General features: G+C 44.4%; 1 long non-coding RNA gene across 1 annotated transcript; it reads left to right on the forward strand.

The window, feature by feature from the left end:
• The first annotated feature begins 13572 nt into the window (after positions 1-13572).
• Positions 13573-14476, forward strand: LOC120820949 (uncharacterized). Its single transcript, XR_005712459.2, has 2 exons — positions 13573-13677; positions 13845-14476. It is a non-coding gene; the product is annotated as an uncharacterized LOC120820949 (long non-coding RNA).
• The last annotated feature ends 51 nt before the right edge of the window (positions 14477-14527 follow it).

Genomic DNA, 14527 nt, shown 5'->3' on the forward strand with positions numbered 1-14527 from the left:
GGAAAACACTGCTAACCAATGCATTCTTGTGTTCTGTGCGTTTTTAAGCCTTCTCTCGGCCTGAAAACGCCTTAATAGTCAAGAATGCACCAAAACTTAGTTTGAACAAAAAAGGTTGGAAAACTATTCACAAACCATGATACCATCATGAAAAGGCTAAATGTACTTTCCTGAGGTGCTAGTTTTAGGAAAACACTGTTAGCCAATGCATTCTTCTGTTCTGTGCGTTTTTCAGGCTTCTCTCAGCCTGAAAACGCCTTAATAGTCGAGAAAGCACCAAAACTTAGTTTGAACAAAAAAGGTTGGAAAACTATTCACAAACCATGATTCTAAACAACGTTATAAGGAATGCAATTACAAAGTGAAATACTAAGCGAACAGTAAAATATTTCGCGAAATAGAGAATCCTCTGAGCAAGTCTAAAGCGACTTATCAAAGCGGCTGCAGGAAAATTTCTTCCAGTCTTTTCCCCGCTTTGGTCCTTTGAAAACTCTTGAGGTGTGTCTTCCTTGGTGCATTTGAATGTCATTGGCTTCTTCTTCAAAGGGTCACCTCCTGGACTGTCCCCTTCACGTCGAGGTGTGAAGCTGCAGCTGTAACCTGAAACCTCACTGTACTATCTGTCCCTCACATTCTAATGCACTTAATGTAGATTCAGTTGGCTTCATGCCCCAATGAGTGAATTTAACAAAGCATACATCGTTTAAGTCTTCATGTTATAACTAGTACACTTTAATTACAACAACCCATCATTAATGATCACCGTCCATCATACTTCATCATAAGATCTAAGACAGTTCATGTGGTCCAATTCTCAAGACATTTGCCTCAGTCGGCTGCCTTACATTAAGTTGTTCATTTATTACCTGACAGGAGAAAAAACTCCCAAAAAACCCTCTTTGGGGATAAAATTGGGAGAAATCCATAAAGGACGGCAATTGGCATCCGTCCCCAGGTTTTAACATCACATTGTGACAGAATGTTAATGTGTACAGTGTTTATACGATTTAAATGACTATGAATTGTGTCTGATTCAAATTGTATTCACTTCATCTAACATGTTAATGTAATAACTAATATCTAATATCTAACATCACACAAACTATAATTCTAACACTAAACATTATTACACGTACTATAATTTCCTGACTAGGGGTGCACTTCTGGCTTAAATCCCTAACATCAGCCTTCTCTCGGCCTGAAAACGCCTTAATCGTCAAGAAAGCCAAAAAAGGTTGGAAAACTATTCACAAACCATGATACCATCATAAAACAGATAAATGTACTTTCCTGAGGTGTTAGTTTGAGGAAAACACTGTTAACCAATGCATTCTTGTGTTCTGTGCGTTTTTCAGCCTTCTCTCGGTCTGAAAACGCCGGTAACACTTTACTTGAATGGGTGTTCATAAGGCTGACATAACATTGTCATAAGCATGACATGACAGCTGTCATACATATCAATGAATACTTATGACAGTTGTCGTTAAGTGTCATTCGGTAAGTTATGTCACTTTTGATGCAAAGGTGACATTGTTTGAGATGTCCTTGTTATGACAACTTGACATAAACCAAGACAACAAAACCTGTCATTAACATGTCATTAACATGCCATAACAGACCTAACTGTCAAACCTAAGCAAAACGTTTGGCTTCATATCTTAGAGCGACATTAAACCGTCATATATGGATGGTTTTGACATTCGCTGTCATAAAACCATTAAAATTGTGTCATAAATGTTGTCCTTTTCATTAAGATGTCGTTAAGTGTAACTACACTGCAAAATGATTTTAACTTTGCATTAAGATATCATGTGCAATTACATAGTCAAACCAGTTTATGACAGTGTCATGACTGTTTTCTTTGAATTCAAGCAAAGTGGAACGATTTGAATGTTTCGTTAAAATGTCATTAAGTGTTATTACACTGTCAGATGATACCTTAAAAAAAGCAACAGACAACTCAAGAGATAGTTTTCCTTTATGTATTTCAACACAAAACATTTTGTTGTGATGCCACTCATCATCTTAAGATGAAGCAGAAAAAACAAACTTCCAAAATTCCTACATGTATTGTGTATATAAATAGATTAACTTTTTTAACAAAGTTTAAACAATTGTTTAACAAAATGTAAACAAGTGTGAACAAAATGAATATTCTTAAGTATATTTATACATTATTGGGAGGAGCTTTCCATTTTTTTTGCATGCTGTGATGGTTTCGGCCATCTCCTCGTTTATGGCCCCGCGACAACGCTCTGCAAGCACACAAATCTTCATTTGATCTTCGTCACCTGTCAGCAGACCTTAGAACGCGTCCTGAAAGGTAATTGCTAGCTCAGCAATTATAGCTGTGCGTGCAATTGTGTTTCGATCAACATTCATTTTCGCAAAGGCTTTCTTCATGGATCCACACTTTTTGAAGATACGAAGGACATCCTTATAGCAACGGATCACTCCATCTGTTGTGGTTACTTAAGAACACAACAGAAAAACAAACAAAATAGGTCAGTTTTTCAGGCATGTACTGGCATTGTTGATTTGGCACCTTATAGGTTTTGTAGTAGTAGCAGATGAGAAAGGATCCTTACTTTTGCATCCTTCTTCTAGGCTGGTTATATTAGACTTTCCTACCTGACTCTGTGGCTAGCAATATCTGCCTTCACCAGCCTAGAAGGAGGATGCCCAGGAAGTAATGTCCTTGCTCACGTGCCTGTACAAAACATAACCAGCGTGGTTAGAGGAAGCACAGTGAACTCTGAGTAAGTAAAATTGTTTTCTTATATTTTTCTTTTTCAGAGGTTAGATATAAAACAAAACTGGAGATCATAGAATAACTTGAGGAGATAAGGAGAGCTAGATAGGGCTGTAGAAATCTCAATCACTGATTTTCAGAATTACTACTAAAATATACCATTAGCTAGACATCGATATAACATTACCTTTAGTCCCATGTAACTATTATTAACAAAGCCCATGGAAGTAGTTGCTTTTTATATAAATGTAATCGATAAAAGGTTAAGCAGCGGTCAACTTTAGTATTGTTATAAAGGTGATTATAAAGATGATCAATATCTCTGCTTACTTCTTGAACGGCTGTATGATTCTGTCACGGGTGCGGGTGGGAGGCAGGACTCAAAATGCAGACTTGCAGGAACAAAAGGACTTTAATAGTCGAAGGTAAAAAACACAGGCATGCAACTTACAGATACCCACAACAAGGGACACGGACATGCGTGGCGAAAGACAATGACGCGACAAGTGACACAAGAGACACACGGCTTAAATACACAAGGGAGGTGCAGGTGATTGGACACAGGTGGAAACTATTAGACAATCACAGGGGATGACGGGACAAGGCAGGAAGTGAAGTTACCCGGGGACACGAGTGGCAGAAAACTACAAAATACAACAGGAAGTGAACCACACCGTGACAGATTCAGTGTGTTTTTTTGACTTAATGGTCTTTTTCTTGGACTTCCTTTTCTTTTTCTTCTCTTCTTCTGAGGATGATAAGAAGCTGGAGTCTGAGGAGGGAGATGTCGATGTTGAAGTCGAAGATGAAGGTTCTGGAGCAGTCTTTGTCACGAATTGTCCAGGACGGGAACCCCAAAGCAGACCACTCGGAAGAATCAAAATAAAAGGTGGGTATTTATTATGCAAAAGGGTGTGGGGAAGGACTGGTCCGGTTGGGTGGTGATGAGTGGGGGCTGGAGTCGGGTCAACGGCTAGGCAGGGGAAAAGGGCGATCCAAGTGATGAGCTGTAGGCAGGGAAACAGATTGCTGGTTAGTGATCCGGAAAATAAACAGAAGCAAACAAACACACTGACTCTTGACTAGACTCGAGTTTGGAGCAAAAACCATACATGGTACGCTAACGATCCGGCAGGGACTGGTTGTCTGGTCACGGCTTAAATGGTGAAGGGGATGGTAATCAGGACCGGGTGTGCAGGCAGCAGCAGGTGTCGATGGTTGAATAATTAGTCAGGATGTGTTTGGGGAAACTCAGAAAAAACAGGTAAGAGTGGCAATGTAATAAACCCGGTTCAGGAAGCTGAATTCCTGACAGTACCCCCCCTCCGACAGACGCCACGGGGCGGACCACCCGGAGCACCAGGATGGAGCCTATAGAAGTCCCGGAGCAGACCGGCATCAACGATCTGGCGCCGAGGTATCCATTGTCTCGCCTCAGGACCGTAACCCTCCCAATCCACGAGGTATTGGAAACCCCGCCCACGACGTCTGGCGTCCATGATACGGCGAACGGTGTAGACAGGACCCCCGTCGATCATCCGCGGGGGAGGCGGACGGGGAGGAGGGGGCAACAGGGGACTGAGGAGAACAGGCTTCAAGCAGGAGACGTGGAAGGCAGGATGGACTCTGAGGGTCTTGGGCAATTTCAGACGGACCACAGCTGGGTTAATGATCCGCTCCACCACAAACGGACCAGTAAACCTGGAGGACAATTTCTTTGATTCAGTCCACAGGGGCAGATTCCGGGTGGCCAACCAGACCTTATCCCCAACCCCATAGGCAGGGGCAGGGACTCTGACGATTGGCTTGACGCTGGTAACAGTTAGAGGCCTTTAGAAGGTTCCTCCTGGCACGATGCCAGGTCCTATGGCAACGGCGAATATGAGCTTGGACTGAGGGAACGGAGAGATCCTTCTCCTCTGATGGAAACAGGGGTGGCTGATATCTGTAGAGACACTGAAAGGGTGACATCCCAGTGGCGGTGGTCGGGAGAGTGTTAAGGGCGTACTCAGCCCATGGTAGCTGAGAGGACCAGGTGGTAGGGTCAGAAGAGACGAGGCAGCGAAGTGTAGACTCCATCTTCTGGTTGGCCCTCTCGGCTTGACCATTAGACTGGGGATGGAATCCGGATGTGAGACTGACAGTAGCTCCAATGGCTCGGCAGAAGGCCTTCCAAACGGCTGAGGTGAACTGCGGGCCACGGTCCGAAACAATGTCACTAGGTAGACCGTGCTTCCTAAACACTTCCTTGACCAGGATGTTGGCGGTCTTAGTGGCAGTCGGCAGCTTGGGAAGGGGCAGAAAGTGAGCGAACTTGCTGAATCTGTCCACTACCGTCAGGACAACGGTGTTTGCCTCAGATAAGGGCAGCCCGGACACGAAATCCAGAGCCAGATGCAACCATGGTCGCCGAGGGATGGGCAGAGGATGGAGGAGTCCAGAGCTGGGTCGGTTGGTACCCTTATTTTGAGCGCACACCGGGCATGCAGCAATGAAACTCCGAGTCTGGTCTCCCATGGCCGGCCACCAAAAGCGTCTGCGCAGTAAGGCCATGGTCCTAGCCACTCCAGGGTGACAAGCCAGCTTGCTGGCGTGGGCCCATTGAAGCACAGCAGAACGGACTGAGTTGGGTACAAACAGACGACCTGGCGGACCATTTCCAGGCCCAGGCTGAGTCCGCAGGGCAGTCATCACCTCGTCCTCGATCCTCCAGGTGACGACACCCACGATGAGCTTCTGCGGCAGAATGGTCTCCGGAGTAGCCTCCTCACTAACAGCCTTGGAAAACATCCGGGAAAGGGCGTCAGCCTTTCCATTCCTTGACCCAGGTCGAAAGGTGAGAGAAAAATTGAAGCGTCCAAAAAACAAGGCCCACCTGGCTTGACGCGAGTTCAGACGTCTGGCAGATTGCACATATGCTAGGTTTTTGTGGTCGGTCCAAACCACAAATGGCTGTTCAGCCCCCTCAAGCCAGTGGCGCCACTCCTCCAAGGCGAGTTTCGCAGCAAGCAACTCGCGGTTCCCCACATCATAGTTCCTTTCAGCCGGGGAGAGGCGGCGAGAGAAAAAAGCACAAGGATGAAGCTTATGGTCACTGGAACTTCGCTGAGAAAGAATGGCACCGACTTCCATATCCGAGGCATCCACTTCCACAACGAACTGACGAGATGTATCTGGGTGAGAGAGGATGGGTGCATCAGTGAAGCGCCTTTTCAGATCCCGGAAAGCCTCGTTAGCCGCCGGATTCCAACAGAAGGATCTGGAAGTAGAAGTCAGGGCAGTGAGCGGAGCGGCCACTCTGCTGTAATCGCGGATGAATCGTCTGTAGAAATTTGCGAACCCCAGAAATCTCTGGAGTTGCAACCGGGACTCGGGCTGGGGCCAGTCGAGGACCGCCCTAACCTTCTCACGATCCATCTTCAACTGGCCCTCGGAGATGATGTACCCAAGGAAGGAGGTGGTTTGGGCGTGAAAATCACATTTCTCAGCCTTAACGAACAGTCTGTTCTCCAATAACCTCTGCAGAACCTGTTTGACATGCAGGACATGGTTAGGTAGATCTTCGGAAAACACAAGAATGTCATCCAAGTACACAAACACAAAACGACCGATCGTGTCTCAGAACGTCGTTAACCATACTCTGGAAAACTGCCGGGGCATTAGTAAGTCCAAACGGCATGACCAGATACTCAAAGTGGCCCATCGGAGTATTGAATCCTGTCAGCCATTCGTCCCCCTCTTTAATACGGACCAAGTGGTAAGCATTGCGTAGGTCCAGCTACGTGAAAATGGTCTCCCCCTGCAGGGAGTCAAAAGCAGAGCTCATCAAGGGCAGAGGGTACTTGTTCTTGATGGTAATGTCATTAAGCCCACGGTAGTCAATACAAGGCCGCAGGGAGCCGTCTTTCTTACTTACGAAGAAGAACCCAGCTCCCAGGGGTGAGGAGGGACGAATGAGGCCAGCGGCAAGAGAATCCCTGATGTAGGTTTCCATGGCTTCACGTACTGGTTTAGATATGCTGTAGAGGCGGCCCTTAGGGTAGGTAGCACCAGGCGTGAGATTGATAGCACAATCGTAAGGTCGGTGGGGGGGCAGAGACAGGGCCTTCTGTTTGCTAAACACCTCCTGAAGGTCGTGGTAGGCATCGGGAACCATGGACATGTCTGGGGGTGGAGAGTCCCCATCCTGTTTAGAAGCAGAGGGGGAAACGGCAGTTCTCAGACAGTCCTTATGACACTTCGTACTCCAGTTGGTTACCTTGCCGGTGGTCCAATCAATAGTGAGGTTGTGTTCCCGGAGCCATGGGTAACCCAAGACCAGAGGAGCACGAGGGGAGTGCAGGATGAAACAAGATATGACTTCAGAATGATTTCCAGAAATACGCATGTTAACGGGTCCGGTTCTTTTCGTTATCCGTGCCAATAAGTCACCGTTAAGTGTGGTAGCTTCAATGGCCTCCGGGAGACCTTCCTCGGAGAGCCCCAGCTGTTCCACCAGATCGGCGTCCATGAAGCTGTCATCCGCCCCTGAATCAATCAAAGCATTAATCTCAACAGAATGATTAGAGTTCATGAGTGTGACAGGAACTGGAGGTCTTACAGGACAGTTGGAAAACTGAGATTGGCTCGCTAAGAATCCTCCCACTCTTAGCGAGCCTGGGAGTTTAACGGCCTCTGTGGACAGGAGATGTAATGGTTCCTCTTACCACAGTAAAAACATCTGTCCGACTCACGTCTATGCTGGCGCTCCTCTACAGACAATCCGTGACGTCCCACCTGCATGGGTTCGGAGTCAGATGACCGCTGTTCCTCCTTCGTCCACTGGAATGTAGCTCGGCTCCCCAACTCAGCTCCATTTCCGGATTTAGAGGGTTGGCGACGCGGGGAATGGTTGGAAAACCTCTCACGTCTCTCCCCCCCTCGCTCTCGGCACCTGTTATCAATGCGAATGGACAAGGCTACCAACTTGTCAAAGTCACTTGGCTCAGGATACGAGATTAGTTCATCCTTTATCTGTTCGGATAATCCTTGATGAAACACAGCCTGTAGTGACTCCTCATTCCACCCAGCTTCCACAGTCAGTGTTCTGAAGTCAATAACGTACTCGGCTACGCTGCGTGAACCTTGGCGCAGAGAGCACAACCGCTTGGATGCGTCCTTACCTCGGACGGGGTGTTCAAAGAGTTCATGAGTTCCCTCATCTTAGCTGAGAAGGCACGGTATGAGGCCAAGCAGGGGTCGTTCCCATAGGGCAGACGCCCACTCCAGGGCCCTTCCCCGCAGCAGTTCAATTACAAAGGCAATCTTAGCTTTGTCAGAAGCATAGGAGTAGGGCTGCAGGTCAAAAACCAAGTCACATTGCATGAGAAATGAACGACATCCTCCCAAATCCCCATCATACTTGTCCGGTGTTGGAACCTTGGGCTCTTGGAGCGACGCAGCTTCCTGGACGGCAGGCGGGGGTGGAGAAACTGCTGGAGCGCTGAGCTGAGCCTGGACCGTGGTAAGACTTGTGGTTAGACTACGAAGAGCAGTCGTTATCTCATGCAGGGCCAGACTGTGCTGTCCCAACGCGTCTTCCTGCTGGGAGATGGCATGTCGTACGGATTCTAGGTCCGCTGGGTTCATCTTGGCCGGATCGTTCTGTCACGAATCGTCCAGGACGGGAACCCAAAAGCAGACCACTCGGAAGAATCAAAATAAAAGGTGGGTATTTATTATGCAAAAAGGTGTGGGGAAGGACTGGTCCGGTTGGGTGGTGATGAGTGGGGGCTGGAGTCGGGTCAACGGCTAGGCAGGGGAAAAGGGCGATCCAAGTGATGAGCTGTAGGCAGGGAAACAGATTGCTGGTTAGTGATCCGGAAAATAAACAGAAGCAAACAAACACACTGACTCTTGACTAGACTCGAGTTTGGAGCAAAAACCATACGTGGTACGCTAACGATCCGGCAGGGACTGGTTGTCTGGTCACGGCTTAAATGGTGAAGGGGATGGTAATCAGGACCGGGTGTGCAGGCAGCAGCAGGTGTCGATGGTTGAATAATTAGTCAGGATGTGTTTGGGGAAACTCAGAAAAAACAGGTAAGAGTGGCAATGTAATAAACCCGGTTCAGGAAGCTGAATTCCTGACACTTTCTGCCTGGGGGAAGAAAATTGGGGGGTAGGTGGAGAAGCAGAGATGTTTATAAGTAAACAAAGCAAAAAACTAATATACTTTTTTTTAATGCAGTCACTTTTTTGAGAGCAGACAACTGCACGTGTACAAGAGGCTTTGTTATAGATAATTACTTACTTATTATTTTCTTATTTATTTTTTTATTTATTATTTCTATTGCATTGTAGTTGATAATTAACAGGTGTTTGTTTGGGGGGGGCAGGAGCAGAACCAGAGCACCCAGAAGTCACACTCTATTGTACTCTAGTTATACTCCCAGAGCAATTTACTGGCAGGAAAGGCCAGAGTTATTTTAGCAGCAGCAGTAACAGTGAGTGAAACATCAGTTTGTGTGTGTGTGCGTGTCTGTTAACATGTTAGTAGAGCATTAGCTGTAGCATACAGTGAGTGATGGCTCTACTCTATGTCAGTGCATAGCATTTCTTTCTACACAGCAATGCCATCACCAGAGACTTATCAGGTCATATCGGAAACCTTTTGGAAGGGCTTGGGAAAATAGTATTTCAGCTCAATTGGACATCTCATTTGTAACAACAATGCAATTGTATATAATAATATATCCTTACACTCTGTGCCCAGCCTATTTCTATTTCTGGTTCCTTCCCCAACTAGTACTTGTTGTGTTCAAAAATGAAGAAACGCCGGACGGACAGAGGTCATCGCTGGTCGAAAGGTTCAAATCAAATGTATTTAATAAAAGAGATGGCGTTGCGGTAAAAAGAACATCTCAGCTGAGGAGCCGCTGGTCTCAGCGACCAATAGGCCCCAGGTCAGTCCTTTTGACCATCCCTAGTGCCCGTCTGTCGCCTCCACCAGTGAACTCGAGAACAATCGTTGCTACAGGTATTTATACCAATGCTTAAAGGTGTGAAAGTCAGTGTCCACACCTCTGGGAGTGGTCTTCTGGTGAGTTCAATGTAGCTCGGATTTCGGATGATCCTTAGTCAATATCAGTTGTTGTTTTACATGCATGCATTCCAGTTGATTACATTACATCAAATACAATCATAACTGTACATTGGTATTATTCTATTACAGTTGCAGATTTACAGTGGTTTTACAATATTGTCATTACTTTATGGATTACACAGTTTCAGAATCATGGCTGTATTCTGGTGTACACTATATGCATTTTTATTAATTTTATGAACCGGGTCGTATATTTGTTTCTAATATCCTACATACTGCATGGATGTTAATTGTAGTGCATTTTTACCTTTCCCAGAAGATGTAAGTGTGCTGGGAGCTTCCTTAATTTTGGCAAGTAGGAAGTCCTTGTCAGCTTTCAGGTCCTTGTTGGCCTCCTCCAGGTAATTAATGCGCTCCTCAAGGTGTTCTGTCGGTCCATCTTGGTTTGTTCCTTCAGTTTGGCCAACTCCAATGCACCTGTTGGAGACACTGCAACAGAGGAAATACTTTAAGTGTATTATGGGGGTCAGTCAATGGTGGTGGTGTACTGTTGTGCAATATATTGATATGTGTCATATGTTAATCTATTCTATCTATCTATTCATTAACATACATACATTCATTGCACTGCAGTACACCAACAAAATTCCCAGTACTTTTGTGCATATTGTTTATTGAGAAGATAGGCAATAAAACATGTATGTAAATATGTATAAATAAAAAGTACATTTCTAGCCCTACTGGTGAAAGTAGTAAAAAAAAAACATAAATAGACTAGACTTACTTGTTTTCCTCGGGGAATATTTGATTAGCTTTTTTTTCTTTGGATGAATAGGGACCTCTTCACATTCTTGTGCCAGGTCCTCTTCCACAGCGTGTAGCAGCTTGGGGTTAGCTTCATTATCCTCAGCCTTCCTGCCACGTTTGCTGAAACGGGTGTCCATCTGGCTACAGTTGTGTAAGCAACGAAAACAGCACCATGTCATAGAAGCTAAGATTAAGATACAATAGTCAAACGTGACATCTTAGTTGTTTAGAAATAGCGACAAGAAAACTGGAGCAAATACTACTAGCCTCTATGCTACTAACGTTATAGCCTGTTGGCTGCCTTGTAAGGGAGACGTAAGGACTTTGTACTTAAAGGCTAACTAGTATTAGTTGCTGAACGCTAACTTAATAAAACGGCAAAGACTGTAAACAAAAGACTAACAGTTATAATGTCCTCTTCAAAAAAATGTTCTTTTAAAATCCAAATTACACACCGGTATTTCGCGTTAGCTTACCTGAAGTAGGAAACTTCCAGACTGTTGAGCAGTGTGTTTCACTGCTGGCATGTCCGTCACGTCGCGTTGGGATCTACTCATGTGGATAGTCACGTTACGTAAACGTTACGTTACGCGCGCATTCAGTTCAAATTCAACAACACTTGTAAACAGTGATGAAATATTAATACATGTGTTAGTTTTAATTAGTTTTATATTTAGAAAAGCCAACTACGTTTGAAATCTCATAACTTTTTTCACGAATACAGGTGCAGTTCCCCTGTAGACACACGTGGGGGCGCTGTTCTGTCTTGTTGATGGAGCATTGAGCGACGAGAAGAAGACTGACGTACCGACTTAAAAAAAAGGCGCGGGCGCGGATCAGAGACGGGTGACTAGTTGTTGATGCAATGACACTGATGGAAGAACTTTTAAAACATATTAGGCGTTCAAATAAACACAAGAGCAGAAGGAAAATTGTGAAATGGACGCAGAAACGTGGTATCCTGACGACGACGATGAAGTGCGCAAAATGCAACCGTTGCATGCATCTGGTGAAATGCAGAGCTGCCAACTTTTCAAAAAACCTTGGAGTGAGATTTTGTCGGGGGTGACCAAAATTTTGCCGCGCACGCAGCCACACACGTTGGTGGCTCAAATATCAGGAAATTGGAATTCATTTGGCGTAGTACCCATGTTGTACCCTGCATTCTGGTGGTTTGTGGGGCCCAAAGTCGTTGATAGGGGCGGCCTACTGGAGATCGACAACATTGGTTACATTCTGTGAAGCAAAGACATAGCTGATGGTCCACCCCCAGGACATTTTGGTTTAAGTAGATGTTATTTCATGCATTCTCGTGGATTTTTGGGTGGTATGCCTGAACTTATTCTGATTTATGTTCATCTGCTCATGACTTGTTGGGCCTTCTAGACTCGAGCTGAACATTCAACCAGAAAACTATTGCTGTGCCTCAATGACTGTCTATGTACCACAATATAGCCTAATTAATAGACCTGTGTTTAAGATTAGATTAGCAGCAGTGCTGCTTGTTATGACAGCTGAGTTTACATTCACCACTCAAAATCACACGCACAAACACAACAAATAATTTCTTTCAAGATTTAAAGTTTAAGAGAGTGAGTACTTAATTGAACCACATGTCATTAACATACCTTAGTCTTTGCTCCTCCTGAGTTTCTCCCGCGGTTGTGTCTGTTTGAAAATCTTCTTCTGTTGCTAACTTCGGGACTCTTTGGGGTAAATAGGATGTCTATGCAGCGAATGGGTTTACAGATGCGCTCCTTAGCGCCATCTATTGTCGGGGAGTTTGAAAAGGAACGAACGCGCTTCGGCCCAAAATCAGATTTTTTTTTTTGCCGTGAGAAATTGGTTGTGTGGCGTGAGTGCGTGTGAAAACATGCAAAAGCGTGTGTCACACGGCGAAACCGTGAGAGTTGGTAGGCCTGGAAATGCCATGTCAAGGATGGGCTGTGGTGGTAAGCAGAAGCTAATTCTAATTTGTTAATTTAAATGGAAACTACGTAAAAGAAGTTGCTGAGCTTGCATGCCTGACATCACCGCGCATGGTTGGACGGGGTCTTTCATTAATTAATAATATTATTAGTAGTATTGTTATTAATAAATGCTCTGCTCAGACTCATGGGAGACGTGCTTGTTTCCTGCCGTTGGCAGCATTTTGGATAAGTTGCAGTCTAGGATGTTTCCCTTACTGATTACTACAGAGCATTGCAGTAGGCTAGTCTTGAAGAGATAAAAGCATGAACAACCTTGTCTACATGTCAGCCTTTTTTACTTTTTTCATTATTTTTCCTCAGGGTCTGTAAGCATCATAAAAGTTTCCCAAAGTCTGTACGTAATGGCTCAATATTCACCAAGTCTCACATCCCTCTGACAAAATGGCTTGAGTTCATGCACAGGTACAGTATTAATATTATCAAATGTATTTTTTATTACATATCTAAATAACATATTTAGCAGTCTTTTATTTATGTGTAATTCATGTAGGATTGTTATATTAGGAATTCCGTTCCACCAGCCCCTCAAATTTTATTTGAGCTATTTATGTCTTAAACATAAGACTTAAAATTAAATCTTAGTTTCATCTCAGCCCAATTTATCAATTATGTTTCTTACTTTTGCAGTTGAAGCAACTTGCCATGATCAGTGACAGGATAGCAGCAAGCTCCAGGACATTGACAAGAATGGCAAAAGTACTCAGAAAGGTTGTCACATTACATACCAGACTAGTCTCTAACTTTAATTAGGTATAAAACAGGTACATAAGTCACCACTCTAATCAATTGGATTCTACATCGCTGCAGAATTATTTGGTACACTCAGTGACACATGCAATGCAACTTTATTCCTAAACGTTAGCATACATATTAATCAAATTCCATACTAAGGCATAGTTATACCTCAAGATGCTTATATTTTATTTTCACATTTGAAGGTGTGCATTGCTGCTGTCAAGCGACTAAGGAAAAGATGTATGAGGATTGGTCGTCGTCATCGATTTGTTGTTATTGACGAGAGCAAATTTGCCCACAAACGAAAGGTGGGCTATATATTTGTATGAATCTGCACTATATTTAGATCAAGATTTCATGATGAGTAATATTTTATACTTTATCAGTGCTAGCAGTGCATGTGGGAAGGACACATGTTAAAATGTAATAAGGCCCAAACCTTATGAAATATTTGTGTTTTCTTATTTACTTTTAGTACCATCGTGGTCGATGTGGCAACACTTGGCGCCGTGAACGGCAGTGGGTCTTTGGGATGTTGGAGGTAGACAGGAAGTCCAGAAGACCCATTCTGAGACTCGTCAGGGATCGCAGAAGGAAGACACTTATAGGTCATATTAGACGCCATGTCAGACCCAGAACATCCATCCTCAGTGATGAATGGCGTGCCTACAAAGGGAAACTTGCCCAGTATGGGTATGATCGTTATTCCGTCTGCCATAAAAACAACTTTGTGGACCGAGAGACTGGTGCTCATACTCAGCAAATTGAGCGTGCATGGCAAAGCTACAAGCCGGAAGTATGGCGTCACAGAGGGAATCGTACTCCTGAATCACTCAAGCTTCATCTTAAGATGATAGAGTGGCACCACTGGTTGGGTGTACACCATTACAATGGTGTGTTGGGCAGACTTTTCCATGATGTGAAAAAACAAGTAAAAGTTAAAAAAAAAAAAAATCTCTACAATGTCTGCTGGCATTTATGCATCTATGTTGTTAAACTCATTATATGTTCTCCTGAGCAGATCCTTGCTTGTGTTTTACAAACTGTCACTAAATGAACATCACAACAAAATGTTTTGTTTTGAAATACATAAAGGAAAAACTATCTCTTGACTTGTCTGTTGCTTTTGTTAAGGTATTATCATCTGACAGTGTAATA

This window comes from Gasterosteus aculeatus, chromosome 6 (genome assembly GCF_964276395.1).
Source record: "Gasterosteus aculeatus chromosome 6, fGasAcu3.hap1.1, whole genome shotgun sequence".
Classification (NCBI taxonomy): Eukaryota; Metazoa; Chordata; class Actinopteri; order Perciformes; family Gasterosteidae; genus Gasterosteus; species Gasterosteus aculeatus.